General features: G+C 39.1%; 2 pseudogenes; both read left to right on the top strand.

Annotated features, from left to right (window-relative positions):
- The first annotated feature begins 7779 nt into the window (after positions 1 to 7779).
- On the top strand, positions 7780 to 8190 carry LOC140623459 (cytochrome c oxidase subunit NDUFA4 pseudogene; annotated as a pseudogene).
- Positions 8191 to 15881: 7691 nt separating this feature from the next.
- On the top strand, positions 15882 to 16712 carry LOC140623575 (HCLS1-binding protein 3 pseudogene; annotated as a pseudogene).
- The last annotated feature ends 417 nt before the right edge of the window (positions 16713 to 17129 follow it).

Below are 17129 nucleotides of genomic sequence, written 5' to 3'. Positions count from 1 at the left end.
GACCTATCAGTTTCTGAAAGGAATGTGTGTATGAATAGGCATTTGGTCAATTTTCCCTATACTTTCCTCAGCTTTTGCTTTATTTCAATACTGTGTATTCTGAGGTATAAAATATCAATGACTGTTATATCTTTGGGGAATGATTCTTTCATTATGAAATACTGCTTTTTCTCCTTTAGTGCTTTTAATATTGATTCTATTTTGTATAATATGAATATTTCTATACTAGTTTTTCTGTTGCTGCTGTTGTTATTAATTTAACCAATATTTTTCTACTAGTTTTTATTTTCTATTTTTTAGAGTTATTGTGAAGATATATTACTCCAATCTGAGAGTATTTTCCTTTTAATAATATATCATAGATAGGTTTGGATTTTTGTGGCCATTATATTGATTTCTCTCTACTATGCTTTCTTTTTATTTTCTCTTTATGTTCCTTTGTTAGATTAAGTTGTCTTTAATTTAATACATATATGAAATAACATATGTATGGTATATATGTAATACACACACAATATCTATCCTTTTAGTGGTTAACTTTGCTTATACAACATTTTAATTTAATTGCTGTCCAAGTAATGCTTTCACATAAGTTAAAAAAATTAGATGGTACTCAAAATCTCATAAAGAACATTAGAAGGTCTCTATAATTTTTCTCCACAGGTTTTACCACAGCATGCCTCCTGAGATGGTGAGAGGAGGGCAGGATGAGTTTCCAGCAGACTGTCACAGGAGCAGGGCTTCTGGGCTCCTGGTTTCTCCTGGTGTGGCAGCCACAAGGACATCTGCTCTGTCTCTGGAGCATTCCACATGTGGCTCCTTCCTGGGGTATGCACCTCTCCTTGCCACTGTTAGGCACAGAACCCAGCTACTCCAAGTCAGGTGCCCCAGTCCTTCCCCTGGGAGCTTCCACAAAGCTACCTCTTGCTTCTTAAATTTTCTTCTGAAACCCCTCCAAAACCACTCCCATCTTTGATAGCAGTTCTCTGTTGAAAGTTGTGGACTGTAGTTCTTCCTGGCTATTTTCCATCTTTTAGGAGTTTCTCACTTTCTGGTCCACCAAAAACACCAAACACCTCTTCTTATTTTCCAGCACTGTTAGAGACATCATTTGTCATTGAGATGAATAGGAGGCAGGAATATGGATTCAATCCACTATTGAACCTAATTCCAGGTATTCCTTTAATATAGGAGGTAAAGTGTGACATGTCCCCCTTTGGAAGAAAAATTAATTCTGAGTTTTTGGTTGATCTGATCAAATGAGGAGAAGAGGAAGTTGGACTCTGAGGCTTAAAAATCTAGGGAATATGCACTGAGGGTATCATTATGTCCTGTCTGACAATTTCAGTTTCTACCTTTCAAGTCTCTCACTTGTAGCTTATTCACGTCTTCCCACTCCACATCCATGTTCTTTCCCAGTTCTCATACCAGTTGTGACTTGAAGCAGGAACTCTCCCTAAAAGTGTGGGAGATGATAAATAATTAATATATCCATAGATCAGGGGATATCACTCAACAAAATTCAGGAGATCTTTATCATCAATATTCTGAGAACATGGTTTAGACTTTGAACTGAGGATTGTGCTTCAAAGAATATGTGTGTGGGGACGCCTGGGTGGCTCAGTGGTTGAGCATCTGCCTTCGGTTCAGAGCATGATCCCAGGATCTACTCTCCCTGTGGAGAGCCTGTTTCTCCCTCTGCCTGTGTCTCTGTCTTTCTGTGTGTGTGTCTCTCATGAATAAATAAATAAATATTTTTTAAAAAATGAATCTGTGTGTAGAAGAGAGAATATGGCCTGTGGGGAAAGTCAGAAATGAGATTGCACCCCAATGTTGCTGTCTCCAGCTAGTTTACTTTGGGCCAGTTGCCTAACCTCTCTGAGCCTCAATTTTTCAACTGATAAAACTGGAATAAGAATACTTTCTCTGATGTGGAGAAAAGGGAACTGTGTTATACTGTTAGTAGGAATACAAACTGTGCAGCCACTGTGAAAAAAAAGTATGGAGGACCCTCAAAGAGTTAAAAGTAGAACTACCCTATATAGTCACACTACTGGATATTTACATCAAAAATACAAAAACATTCATTCAAAGGGATCTGTGCACTCTATGTTTATAACAGCATTATTTTTAATAGCCAAATTATGGAAGCACCCCAAATTTCCATCGATTGATGAATGGATAAAGAAGATGTGAGATATATAGATACAGATATGTACATACATGTGTGTATACATATATAAATATATATATTTAATGGAATATTATTTGCCCATAAAAAATAATGAAATCTTGCCATTTGCAACTACATGGATGGAGCTACAGAGTATAATGCTAAGTGAAATAAGTCAGTCAGAGAAAGACAAATACCATATTATTTCACTTCTATGTGGAATTTAAGAAACAAAAAAAAATGAGGAAAGGAAAAAGAGAGAGAGCCCAACCAAGAAACAGACTTTTAACTATAGAGAACAAACTGCTGGTTACCAGAAGAGGGGTGAATTAAATAGGTGATGGAGATTAAGGAGGATACTTGTCATTATGAGCAGAGGGTAACATATAGAAGTGTTGAATCATTATATTGTATACCTGACACCAATATAACACTGTATGCTAACTACATTGGAAATAAAAATAAAATAAAATAAAATAAATAAAATAAAATAAAAAAATGTTTAGACCTTCTCTGAAAATAGATACCGAGGCAATCCTGCACACTCTGGCCCAAACCACCATAATCTCTAACTGGAATATTGCAAAAGCTCCTGAAAGGTCTTCCTGCCCTCATTGCAGCTCCCCCTCCACTCTATGTCCAGCCCTATAGCTGGTCAGATCAGGTCACCAAGTCCCTACTAATACAGTCATACCAGATCTGTTCCATTGTTACTTCTCTGACCTCTTATCCTATTATTCTTCCCTACTAGCTGCACACCAGCCCCACAGGCCTCTTTACCATCCCTCAAATATGCCAGGCACACTTCTACCTCAGGGGCCTTGGCACTGGCTCTACTCTCTTTCTGGGGTGTGCTTCTCTAGGTATCCGCACAGCTTTCTTTACTTAAATATCACCCTTTTAGGCCTCTCTTTGATGCTGTCAAAAATTTCAGCCCTCAAAAAAAAAAAAAAAATTCAGCCCTCCTTCTTATACTGTTTTCCCTTAGCAGTTATCAGTAGCTAACAAACTATGCATTTTACTTATTTGTATTTGCTTTTGTCTGTCTCTACAACTAGAATGGAAGTTCCATGAGGACAAGAATTTTTATTTTTTATTTATTTTTTTAAAGAACTTTTTAAAAACGTATTTATTCACGAGAGACACAGAAAGAGGCAGAGAGAGAAGCAGGCTTCCTGCAGGGAGCCTGATGCAGGACTCTATCCCAGGACCCCGGGATTGTGCCCTGAGTCGAAGACAGACACTCAATCACTGAGTCACCCAGGTGTCACAGAATTTTTTTTTTTAATTTTGATGGCTACTATCCTAGCACTGGGAACCATTTCTAGCCCCCAGTAGATGTTTCATATATATTAGATACAGTATTTGTAAAGCAAAACAGTTTCATTTAGTGGACAAGAATGCAGCTGCAGAAACAAGACTCCATGGATTTCAATCTACTGCTAATATTTACTAGGTATGTAACCTTGGGCAAGTTATTTAACTTCCTGGGTTTCAGTTTACCACCATTAATATGGAAGTGGTGGGAGCACCTGTGTGTGGAACTATGGAGAAGATTAAAGGAGGTAATACAGGGGGGATCCCTGGGTGGCTCAGCGGTTTGGCACCTGCCTTTGGCCCAAGGCGCGATCCTGGAGTCCCGGGATCGAGTCCCGCATCAGGCTCCCTGCATGGAGCCTGCTCCTGCCTGTGTCTCTGCCTCTCTCTCTCTCTCTGTCTATCACAAGTAAATAAATAAATCTTTTTTTTTAAAAAAAAAAAAAGGAGGTAATACATGTAAAGTATTCAGAACAATGGCTGACACATAGAAGCCATCAATAAAAGAGAACTATTGTGACTGACATACCTAGTATACAGTAGGTGCTCAGTTTAATGGTAGTTGTAATTATCATCAAACTTAAGCTTTAACAGTCTGAGAACCTCAGAGAATGAGCGGGTTTAAGAGATGGAGAATGCAGTTGTCTCAGTTTTTCAGAACTAAAAAAGCCAAGCTTGCATCCTATCAGGAATGTGCTGCTAAGTTGACCGTCTCTGATTCAAGTTCATGCGTGCAGCTTAGGCTAATAATATCGGTCTCCAAACAGCTGATTGAGCACAATATGACTGAAGGAGAAATGGCAGCAACAGGACAAAGTGTCCAAGCTGAGGTCACAAGGTTGGTCTCAGTTAGAAAGCTCACTTCATCTGTCAAGCAGCGCCGAGCATAATTACCCAGAGAGGAGCACAGAAGCCTTCTTTTTGAGTCTCCCGAGCAGCCTTGTCACGGCCCAGTGAGGAGGCAGGCACAGGATATTATTAACTGTCCTACAAGTGAATGCCCATAAAAGCAAAGTTGTGCTGTTCAGCAAATTCCATTGCAGACATATCCAGCAACAGAAGAGTAATTTCTGGAAGCAAAGGAGCTATTAAACACATGATTCCGAAACAATAAGACAAAGCCAGGGCCTCTCCTTCATTCAATCAATTATTTCCCTTTCTGAATATAAACAATATTTTATAAAACAGAAACCCCAAACTAAAAAGTATATGAAGAGATGCTCAAATTCAAAATGCAAATTAAAATAATGAAATATCCATTTACATGTATAAGATTGGCAACGTTAGGAAGATGGCCCATGCCACAGGTTGGAGGACATGTGCACACAAACACCGCGCAATACTGGCAGGAGGTATTTGGAAGCACCATGTGGACTACTTCATCAAATTAGGAATATGCATCCCTAGGGGCCCATGATTCTACTCCCAGTTATAGATTCCAAATATGCTCTTATGCAGGTCTATAAGGGGATATTTACAGAGATGTTTATTGTAGCTCTATTTGTGTGGCAAAGAGGTTTTTCTGGGCATCCATTACTGAGAAACTAAAGAAGTAAATTATGATAGATTCACTACTAAGCAGTTAGAAACGATAGATGAAGTATTCATATATTGTTTATTATAAAAAGAAACAGAATGACTTATATAATACAACATATTTCTGTAAATAAAAAATACATTCCTAAAAAAAAAAAAACAACTATTTCCCTTTCTGATGCTCAGTTTGTGGATTTAGGGGATTTTCTATAAATAATTAGTATTCTTTTAAAAAATATTTGTTTAATTTAGAGAGAGCATATGTGAGTGGGGGTCGGGCCAGGGGGAGAGAGAGAACCCTAAAGCAGACTCCTCACTAAGCGTGGAGTCCAACTTGGGCTTGATCCCAGGTCCCTGAGACCACAACCCAAGCCAAAATTGAGTCACTTGTTTAACTGACTGAGCCCCCCAGGTGTCCCTATAATTAGTATTCTTAAACTACATAAGCCCTTAGATAATCTAAAGGAATTATAGGCCTTTTCTACAATTGTATTTCTAAAATAATAGCTAAATAATGGACAAAACAGGGCATGTGGGTAGCTCAGTGGTTGAGTGCCTGCCTTTGGCTCAGGTCATGATCCCAGGGTCCTTGGATCGAGTCCCACATTGGGCTGTCTGCAGGGAGCCTACTTTTTCCTCTGACTACATCTCTGCTTATCTCTCTTTCTCTGTATCTCATGAATAAATAAACAAAATCTTTAAATAAATAAATAAATAAATAAATAAATAAATAAATAAAAATATTGGACAAAGCTAAGGATTTTCTGTTGTTATTACATTGCCGTGATGCATTTTTTTTGCCAATCTTTTATCTTCTACTTTTCAAAATTATTTAATTGTAAAGATATTTTATTGTCCAGTCTGAATACATTTATATTGTTATTACTGATTACTGATATTTAATATTTTTGATAGTTTGGGATTTTATGATCATTGTATTTTGTCTTATCTCTAATCTTTCCTTATTCTTTCTCTTTTTATTCCTTTGTTAGATTAAGCTGCCTTTTATTTCACTCACATAACATAGTTTAATACATACATTTTATATATTTAACAACACAATATGTAGAAAATTAGAAGTTCTTTGTAATTTTTCTCCACAGGCTTTACCACAGCCTGCCTCCTGAGGTGGTGAGAGGGGGGCAGGATGAGCTTCCAGCCAGACTATCTCAGGAGCTGGGCTTCTGTGTTCCTGGTTTTTCTCTGTGCAACAGCCACCAGAACATCTGCTCAATCCCTGGGGCATTTCACACATGGTTCCTTCCTGGACAGGAAACAGAGTTTGTTTTTCAAATAACCAGTTTTACTGACCTTTTCTTGACTGATTGAACTGGTTATTGTGATGTCATGGAGACACAATCTACATAACACACAGAGTTATGGGGAAGAAAAGAATGAGCCCTGGCCACATATCACATGAATCTCTGCATAAAATGCTACTTAGGTAGGTGTCCTGCCTCAACGCCCAAGTCTCCTCTCCCCTTTCCAAGGAGGGAATTTTGGGGCTCAATCCTGCCTCTGGGCAAGATGTAAACTCTAGTGCAAGTAAACCCAGCATCAATGAATCTTAGAACCAGACAGACTCAGAACCCTCTTTCTAACCGCATTTTGTTCTCTCATATTCCTACTGCTTGTCTGCTTAGAGACAGAGTCCCTATCTGGATGACAGCTCCTTCCTTAGGGACAGTCTCCTTCCTTGAGACAACAAGTCTATCCCTAATCCCCAAAGAGGGCTGTCTCATCTTTTTGTGGCAATGTCTGAATTTAGCAATTCCTAGGTGCCCCGAAGCTGTGTTCCAGCTATCAGTGTGACACTGTTTTTCTTTCAGCTGAGTTTTTCTGAGGCTGACATTTTGCCTTGATATACACCTTTAGTTCCTTGTCCTCTCTTCCAAGCTAGAGTTCTTTCTGCTGCTTGCAGCCCTTCTCTCCAGCTCCACTCCAAGAAGTAGATTTGGGTCTGGGTCTAGCATCTGCCACTGGGCTAGATCAAGTAGCAGGCACTTTCACGTACACTCTCATTTTATACACACAACTCTGTAGCATGAGTGTCCAAATTGGTATAACTATCCTTATTTTAGAGTTCGGAAAATTGAGATTTAGAGAGCCTAAGTGTCTTGCCCATCTGAAGCCAAGAATTAAGTGGAGTCTGTTCTCAAAACCAGATGTTATATCCATACAATAAAATATTATTTATCCATAAAAAGGCATGAAGTGCTCATACATGCTACACTGTAGATGAACGTGGAAGACAATGTTAAGTGAAAGAAGCCACACACAAAAGGTCACATATTGTATTATTCCATTCATCCGAAATATCTATAATAAGTAAATCCACAGAGACAGAAGAGATTGTCAGCTGCCAGGGAAACTGCTTTCCCCTGGGGTGATGAAAATGTTTTGGGGCTATATACAGATAGTATATATACATCATCACAACATGATGAATGCACTAAATACCATTGAACCACTCACTTCAAAAATGGTTAATTTTATGCCACATGAATTTCACCACAATTAAAAAAGAAAAAGCAGACTTTTAGATTTCCAGAACCTGAGCTTCTTTCACAGAAATACTTGTTTCTTAAGTTTGAAAATAGAAAAAAAAATAAATGATATTCTCTCACATTTTAAAATTAGAAATGGAGTGACTTTGCACGCCCATTCAACCTCTGTGTAGGCATTACTTAGTTCCTGGCCTTGCAGAAACTCGGTTTTCGTCTTCTCCTGCACAGGAGACCTCTGCCGCAACCATGTTACACCAGGTCATCGGTCAGGCCAAGAAGCTTCCAAGCTTGATCCCCCTTTTCATATTTATTGGGGCAGGAGGTACTGGAGCAGCACTGTATGTGTTGTGTTTGGTATTGTTCAATCCAGATGTTAGTTGGGATAGGAAGAATAACCCAGAACCTTGGAACAAACTGGGTCCCAATGATTAATACAAGTTCTACTCAGTGAATGTAGATTCACAGCAAACTGAAGAAAAAAGGTCCAGACTTCTAAATAAAATGTTCCACTATAAAGCTGCTTAGAATGAAGGTCTTCCAGAAGACTTCTGCACAATTTTCCTCTTATCCAGGAACTATTTCCCCTCTAAATGCACGAAATCATGTTGGTGTATTGTGTTGGGGTTTACACTGAATGATAAATATCTGAAACTTGAAAAATAAATAAATAAATAAAATTAGAAATGGAAAAGCAATGTATTACTTTAATATTTAATCACAAAGAAAGATTTTAAATTTAAATAATTTTGGGGCACCTGGGTGGCTCAGTGGCTGAGCATCTACCTTTGGGTCAGGTCATGATCCCAGGGTCCTGGAATTGAGTCCCACATCAGGCTTCCCACAGGGAAGCCTACTTCTCCTTCTGCCTATGTCTCTGCCTCTCTCTCTGTATCTCTCATGAATAAATAAATAAAATCTTTAAAAATAAATAAATAAACTTAAATAATTGTATCATAAAAGTAAAACTGATAAGTGAAAAAGCTCACACAGTATTGAAGAGTGCAGATAATGATACAGAACTACACCTGGCCCAACCACCCAGTCTCACTCCCAAGAGATAAACAGTATTATAAGGTGTCTTTGTAAACTTCCAGAAGACTTTGTGAGCATATGTATAGCCACATGGTTCTTACTTTGCTTTTTATTTTTTTAAATTAACAATAGTTCTTGGAGAACTTCATAAGAGAAAATATATCTATCTCGTGAATTCTAATAGCTGCATGATATTGCATTTTATGGGCTTACCAAAAATTTATTTACCTTTCCCCTTGTCCTAATACTTAGTCCTTTACTTCTCCATTCCTATGCATTATATTTAAAAGCTATTTGTAGATCTAGGCCATACTAGTGATTTTCAAACTTTAGAGTGAATGAAATCACCTATGAAGCTTAGTAAAAATAAGGATTCCAGAGCCTCATCTCAACATGGCCTGACTTGGCATGTTTGTGGTTGGTCCACTCATTTTCACTTTTTAATAGCCACCCAGGGTTATTCTGATGCAAGTGGTTCCTAATCCTACTCTGAGTAATACTGAAACAGAATGGAACTCATTCCAGCAAACCACTGTTGAGCTGTTGCTATGTTCCAAAATTTGTACAAGTGCTGGGAGTGCAAACAAGGTCCCTGTCCTGACAATAGAAAATACAAGTAAATCAGCCAATGTTATACATAAGGGACACACAGTGGAGGTAGATAAAAGGTGCTGGAGCTGGGGAACACTTATGGGCAGAGGCCAGAAGAGGCCTCATGAAGGAGGTGACAGATGAGCAGAACAGTAATGGATTAACATGCATTTTCCAAGGAGATGGAATTGAAATGCTACAGAGACAAAGATGCCAGGCTGCAGTAGCATCATGAATAGTCATGGCACTGACAGAAAATAGAGTGATCGCTAGAATAGCCTACAGGGGAGAAAAAAAAGTAATGGTCACATCACTGAGTGTGCCATGTTAAGGAGCTAAACTTTGTGGGTTATGGAAATCATGAATTGTTTTAAACAGTAAAGTACCAGGGTTCAACTTATATTTTAAGGGTCATTGTGGCTACAGTATGAAGGATGGATTCAAGGAGTCCTGAAGATGGAGGAAAGGAGATTCATTTAAAAGCTGTCACCGGAACACCTGGGTGGCTTAGTCAATTAAATGTCTGACTCTTGGTCTCAGGGTGTTAAGTTTAAACCCATGCTGAGCATGGAGCCTACTTAAAAATAAATAAATAAAAAATAAAGGCTATCACAATATCATGCCAAAATTATGACAGTTAAAAAAGAAATATGTGAAAATAATAGAATGAAATCACCTTTTTATTATTTTAGGTAGGAAAAATGCTCTTTATGTATGTTATAAAGCTCAGAAGTCAGAAAAGAAAAGAATGACAAATTGGACGACATAAAAATGTAAAGTTCTATGTGTATAATAAAAAAAGATCAAAATATAAGCAACAAACTTAGGAAAATGTTTCCAACCACAAGTCACAAAGGCTAATTTCTTTAATAAATGAAGAATTTTCATTAATCAATGAGAATAGGGATCCCTGGGTGGCTCAGCGGTTGAGCATCTGCCTTCAGCTCAGGGCATGATCCCGGGATCCAGAATCGAGTCCCTCATTGGGCTCCTTGCAGGAAGCCTGCTTCTCTCTCTGCTGTGTCTCTGCCTCTCTCTCTCTCTCTCTCTGTCTCTCATGAATAAATAAATAAATAAATAATTCTTTAAAAAAGAGAATAGATTTATGATCCAATAGAAATATAAACAAAATATAACTAGACAGGGGCAGCCTGAGTGGCACAGCAGTTTAGCGCCGCCTTCAGCCCAGGGCATGATCCTGGAGACCCGAGATTGAGTCCCACATCAGGCTCCCCACAGGGAGCCTGCTTCTCCCTCTGCCTGTGTCTCTGCCTCTTTCTCTCTCTGTGTCTTTCATGAATAAATACATAAAATCTTTAAAAAAAAAAATATATATATATATATATATATAGGACGGCCCGAATGGCTCAGCGGTTTAGCGCCGCCTTCCGCCCAGGGCCTGATCCTGGAGACCCAGGATCGAGTCCCACGTCGGGCTCCCTGCATGGAGCCTGCTTCTCCCTCTGCCTGTGTCTCTGCCTCTCTCTCTGTGTGTGTGTATTCTCATGAATAAATAAATAAAATCTTTAAAAAATAATAAAATAAAATAAAAATATATATATATAGCTGGACAGTTCACAACATACAAATGGCTTTTAAATATTTGAAAAATATTTAATCTCATTCATAATTAGAGCCAATGCAAAATAAAACTATAATAAAATACCATTTTAACTTATTAAATTATATTAGCTTTTCAAAATTTTAAACATTTTTTAAGAAAAAAATCCTCCCCAATGAATACCAAAAATTACAAGGCAATGAACTAATAAAATGCTTGTCAAGCAGATAAATGTAAAGCCAAATGCACCAGACATAGGATGGGGACAGGCATCTACATAACTGCCCATGCAAAAAAACCCCTAAGGTGTTAGCTGGCAGTAAAAGTAGTAATGCTAGAGCAGAGCTGAAAACCAATGTTCTCAGTATGATCCCATTCATGTAAAAATGTTTTTAAGTGACTTCACAAAATCCAAACAGTTTTATGATGTGATGTGGTTACAAAAAAACAAAACAATCAAAAACAAAGGAAAGGATCGCTTGGGGTTTTAGGTTGCCATAATAGAAACATATGATTCAGCTTAAGAGAGATAAAGGCTCACATAGTAAATATAGAACGACTTTAGATTGAGACATAGCTGAATTTCAATCTTTCCTATTGAATGATTAGGGTCAAATAATTTAAGGTCTTTGATCTTTTGCTTTTCCTATCAGGAAAATGAGGCTACAATAACCCATTCTCAAAGTTTTAAAGTATTAAGGAGAGAACATGCAAAGCATCTTAATATGATTCCTGGCACAGAATCTCTGCTTAATTAATGTCAATTCTCCTTCCCCTTTCCATCTTCTCTTTTTTTTTCCTTTCCATCTTCTCTTTCCCTTTCCCACAATATCATATCATACCACTTTCCCATAAGAATACTATATTGCCATGAGAAGCTGGTGGGAGGTTCTCAATCATCAAGAGACACTGGGAGAGAATTAAAGCTATGGAATTAAAAACCACTTGAGTCAGCCCCGGCAGAGCTTGCAGATAATGGTGAAATAGAAAGATCTGGAGTTCCAAGTAGAGAGAAGGGAAGAGGGCCCAAAGGTAGTTACAGAGAAGTAGTGCTGGGCAAGCAGATCAGTAGTCTGAATCCCCTGCAAAAACTTGTAGAAATTACTCACATCAGCAGCACATTTTCAGAAATGTCTCCTTGAACGGTAAGAGGAGGATAAGAGACACATTGAGGTTTCTCTGCTCAGAGCCAAAATAGGAGCAATAACCATAAAAAGCCACCCAACTGGATCCAAACAGTTCAGAAGACCAATGGGCTGGAAGCCAAAGACCAATTAGAGCAGTCCTCTGGCAATAAGCTGTAGCCCTGATGAGAATATCACCTAGCTATTTTCTCAGCTGACAGTGCTGCTCTAAGAAACGAGGAAAAGTCAAAGGGAGATAAGTACAGGGGAGAAGTGAGTGCCTTTCTAAGAGTTTCCTAGTTGTGGAGAGACAGAAATTGATTCTATAGAAAACTCTTTACAAATGAAACAAAAGTGCTTATGAACATGAGAGGAAAAGGTTAACCCTAGCAACAAAGGTCAATCCTATGAAATGACCTCCATAATCTATATGTATTAATCAGGATTCTCCAGAGAAATAAAACCAATAGGATACATAGAAAGATATTTATTATAGGAATTGGCTTACACAATTATAGAGATGTCCCTATACCTGCCATCTACAAGGTGGAGAAGAAGAAAAGCCAGTGGTGAATTTCAGAGTCCAAAGGCCTGAGAACCAGGGGAGCTCATGGTTTATGCCTCAGTCTGAGTCCAAAAGCCCGAGAATGGGATGAGAGCAAGATGATAGTGTAAATCTGGGTACAATGTCTGAGGGTAAGAGAAGATGTATATCCCAGCATACACATAGAAGAACAAATTTTCCCTTCCTCTACTTTTTGTTCTATTCAGATCCTCAGTGGATTGGATGATGCCCATCTTCATTGGTGTGCATAATCTTTACTTGGGCTACCAAATCAAATGCTAATCTCTTTCAGAAATATCCTCAAAGACACACCCAGAAATAACATTTTACCAACATTGCTTAGCCCAGTCATATTGATACATAAAAATAACCATCGCACCATGAAATAACCCCAAGCATTACTGACAAGTCATTTGTCAGAAAATTTGGTGAGTGGGACACCTTCTCTGAGGATAAGGAAAAAAATATATGTCTTGGTTTCAAAGAAGTTTCAAAGAGTCAGGCCAAAACTAGAGTTAGAAACAGGCTCCTTAGCTCCATTCTCAGTCCTTTTCTCTCTTCTTTCTCTCTCACATGGTATTATAATCCATTTCTGTGGCTTTAAATACTACCCATAGTCAATGACTTCCCCACTCAGACTTCAATACTATCATTTCCTTCCTACCCCACCCCACTCAAGCATGGATGCCCTTCTTACTTCGTTCAGGTTCTGAGGTTTAATATTTCTTCATAAATACTCAACTTCACATATAATTGCAGAAATAAAACTTTTTTAAGTTTTTATTTATTCATTCATGAAAGACAAGAGAGAGAGGCAGAGACAGAGGCAGAGGGAGAAGTAGGCTTCTTGCCAGGAGCCTGATGAGGACTCCATGCTAGGACCCTGGGATCACGCCCTGAGCAGAAGGCAGGTGCTCAACCACTGAGCCACCAAGGTATCCCAGAAATAAAACTTAAAATAAAAAGTTACCATGAACATAGAAGCAAAATCCTCAACCTTAATATTAGCAAACCAAATCCAAAAGAGATTTATACGCCATGATCAAGTGATATTTATTCCGGGTATGCAAGGCTGGTTCAAAACTTGAAACTTCACTACTATCCATTACATTACAGGCTAAAGAAGAAAAATCACATAATCATATCAATATACACAGGGAAAGCATTTGACAAAGTCCAATATCCATTTACGAGAAAAACACTTTGTAAACTAGGAATAGAGGGGGACTTCCCAACTTAATAAAGAATACCTACAGCTAATATACCTTATGATGAGAAACTCATAGCTTTCTAACTAAGATCATGTAGAAGGCAAGGATGTCCTCTAACCATTGCTTTTCAACATTATGCTGGACATCTTAGCTAATTCAATATGACAAGAAAAGGAAATAAAATGTATATAGATTTAAAAAAGAAGACATAAATTGTCTTTGTTAGCAGGTGACATGATCATCTATGTAGAAAATCTGAAAGAATTGACAAAAGACAACTCCAAGAACGAATAAGTGACTGTAGTATGCTTGCAGGATATGAGGCTAATATACTGATCATAACAAAAGAACAAAGGGAATGTAATGGAGCAAAGATATTCTCTTCAATAAATGGTACTAGAACAACTGGACATCTACATGCAAAGAATTGAATCTAGACACAGACCTTACACCCTTCACAAATATTAAGTCAAAAAGGATCACAAAGCTAAATGTAAAATGCAAAACTATAAAACTCCTGGAAGATAACATAGGACAAAACCTAGATAACTTTGGATGTTGAGATGACTTCTTGGATACAACAATAAAAGCATGATCCATGAAAAATATAATTAATAGGCTGGACATCACTAAAATCAAAAACTTCTGCTCTGTGAAACATGTTAAAAGAATTAGAAGATAAGCCACAGACTAGAAGAAAATATTTGTAAAACATGCATCTCATAAAGGAGTGGTATCTATGATATTCAAAGAACTCTTACAACTCAACTATAATAAAATAAACAATCCAATTTAAAAATGGGCCAAAGGTCTTAACAGATATTTCACCAAAGAGATATATAGATGGCATATGAGCATAGAAAAGAATTTCCACAACATATGTCATTAGAGAAATGCAAAACAAAACAATAATGAACTATTACTATACACCTGTTAGAATGGCCAAAATCCAGAATACTTACATCAAAGGCTGGTGGAGCAATAGGAACTCTCACCCACATGTGGGAATGTAAAATGTAACAACCACTCTGGAAAACAGTTTGGCAATTTCTTTTCTTTTCTTTTTCTTTCTTTTTTCTTTTCTTTTTTTTTTTTTTTTTTTTTTGTAGGATTTATTTATTTGAGAGAAAAAGAGAACATGAGCTGGGGAGGGGCAAAGGGAGAGGGACAAGCAGACTGCCTGCTGAACACAGAGCCCAACGTGGGGCTTGATCCCATGTCCCTGAGATTATGATCGGAGCTGAAGTTAGAAGCTTAACCAACTGGGTCATGCAGGTGTCCAAGTCTGGCAATTTCTTACAAATCTAAATATACTCTTACCATATGATTCAGCAATTGTACTTCTCAGTATTTACTCAGCCAGAAGAATTGAAAACTTATGTCCAACAAAAACTTTCATGCAGATGTTTATAGTGCATTATTCATGATTGCCAAAACTGGAAGCAACCAAAATGTAGGTGAATGGACAAATAAATGTTGGTACATTCAAACAATGTTATTCTGTACTAAAAAGGAAATGAACTATTAAGCCATTAAAAGACATGGAGGAACCTAAAATGTGTATTACTAAATAAAAGAAGCCTACCTCCAAAGACTACGTACTACATGATTCAATCATATGACACTCTGAAAAAGGCAAAACTATGAATACTAAAAACATCCATGGTTGGCAAGAGTAGGGTTAGAGGGTTGGGGAAAGATGAATTGTCAAAGCATAGGGGAGTTTTTTTTTTTAAGATTTATTTATTTATTCATGATAGACATAGAGAGAGAGAGAGGCAGAGGCACAGACAGAGGGAGAAGCAGGCTCCACTCAGGGAGCCCCATGTGGGACTAGATCCCCGGACTCCAGGATCACGCCCTGGGCCAAAGGCAGGCACCAAACCGCTGAGCCACCCAGGGATCCCTGCATAGAGGAGTTTTAGGGCAATGAAAATACTATGTATAATATTATAGTCATGTATATATGCCATTATACATTTGCCCAAAGCCATCAGTATACAACAAGAGCAAACCCTAAAGTAAACCATGAGTCTTCAGTAACTATGATCTGTCAATGTAGGTTCATCCTTGGTTTAAAGAAAAAAGAAAAAATACCATTCTGGTGAAGGATGTTAATAATGGGGGAAGCTATGCATGGGTGGGAGAAGGAAGTTTATGTGAAATCTCTGTTTCTTTCTCTCAATTTTGCTGTAAACTTAAAATTTCTTTTTGAAAAAAAAAATGAAGCCTTACGGTGCACCCCGCCCGGAGCCACCACGGTCATGCAGTCCCCGGCGGTGCTCGTCACCTCCAGGCGAGTTCCGAGTGTCCACAGCGGTGTCCGCGGGCGGCCACGTGGGGCACCAGCCCGGGGGCAGTTCTTGGTCCAGTTCTTGGGCTCCAGAAAGCACAGGGAGATTGAGGAGCGCTCGCAGAAGCCGAGCGGTCGTCATCCCGCGGCCAGCCTTCCCCCGCTCCCCAAGAAGGTCCTGCTGGCTGGGGGGTCTGACATCCGGGAAGGGAGAGCCGCGTTCCACGAGATTCTGCGCTGTGTCCCCAGGGCCGCCGAGCGGGCGGGAGGCCCGGAGCTCCGGGGCGCGGCCCTCACCTGCGGAGACCGCCCTGTCCTGGCCGCACAGCACCAGGCCCAGGACGACGGGGGGCTTTGGACTTCTTCGGGCAGCAGGACCGAGCGCAGGGTGAGGGTCTCCCCAGCCCAGACCTGAAGGGTGCAGGATGCAGGAGAATCTGAGGAGGAAGAGGCAGAGGCACTGGGCCCTCTGGGCATCATGCGCTCGAAGAAGCCCAAGAAACGCCCCGAAGTGGCTGTGAAGCCCAAGCCCTCACCCCGACTCACCATTTTTGATGAGGAGGTGGATCCTGATGAGGGGCTCTTTGGCCCAAGCACGAAGCTCTCCGCCCAGCACCCTGCAGAGGATGTGCCCCTCAAGGACCACCGCTCGCCAACTGTGATGGGGGGCTCAGCCTGCAGGCCTGGAAGGGGTTGGATGGAACCTGCCATCCTAGTGGGGGTTCATCCGCTGCAGACTAGCCTCCCTGGAGGCCTGGCACCACCTAGACACTATAGTGAGGATGTGCACATCCCCAGATGATGATGCTCAGTCTGTGGTTGGTTCTCCACCACAGGTCTGTGACCTACTGGTAAAATGATGACACCCAGTGATTCAATAACGTTAATTTCCGTGACTCAAAAAAAAAAAAAAGACTTTGTAAAAAAAATAGATAAATAAAAGTAAAATCCATTTAAACCAATTAATTTGTCAAAGATTAATAAGACTGAGAATACTTTGTGTTGGTAAAGGTATGGGAGTACTGTCATATATACACCTTACACAAAACTACATTACAGAGCAAACTCCTTAAAGAACAATTGGGAACTACTTTACAAAACTTAAAAATACTATGCTTTTGAACCAGCAATTCCATTTCTAAGAATTGTTTAAACAATTGTTTAAACAAATGTCCAAAAATAATTATAGAAATTTTAATGGCAACATCACTTATAATCA

Source organism: Canis lupus, chromosome 33, assembly GCF_048164855.1.
Source record: "Canis lupus baileyi chromosome 33, mCanLup2.hap1, whole genome shotgun sequence".
In the NCBI taxonomy this organism is placed as follows: Eukaryota; Metazoa; Chordata; class Mammalia; order Carnivora; family Canidae; genus Canis; species Canis lupus.
This window is presented reverse-complemented; position numbering and strand designations above follow the sequence as displayed.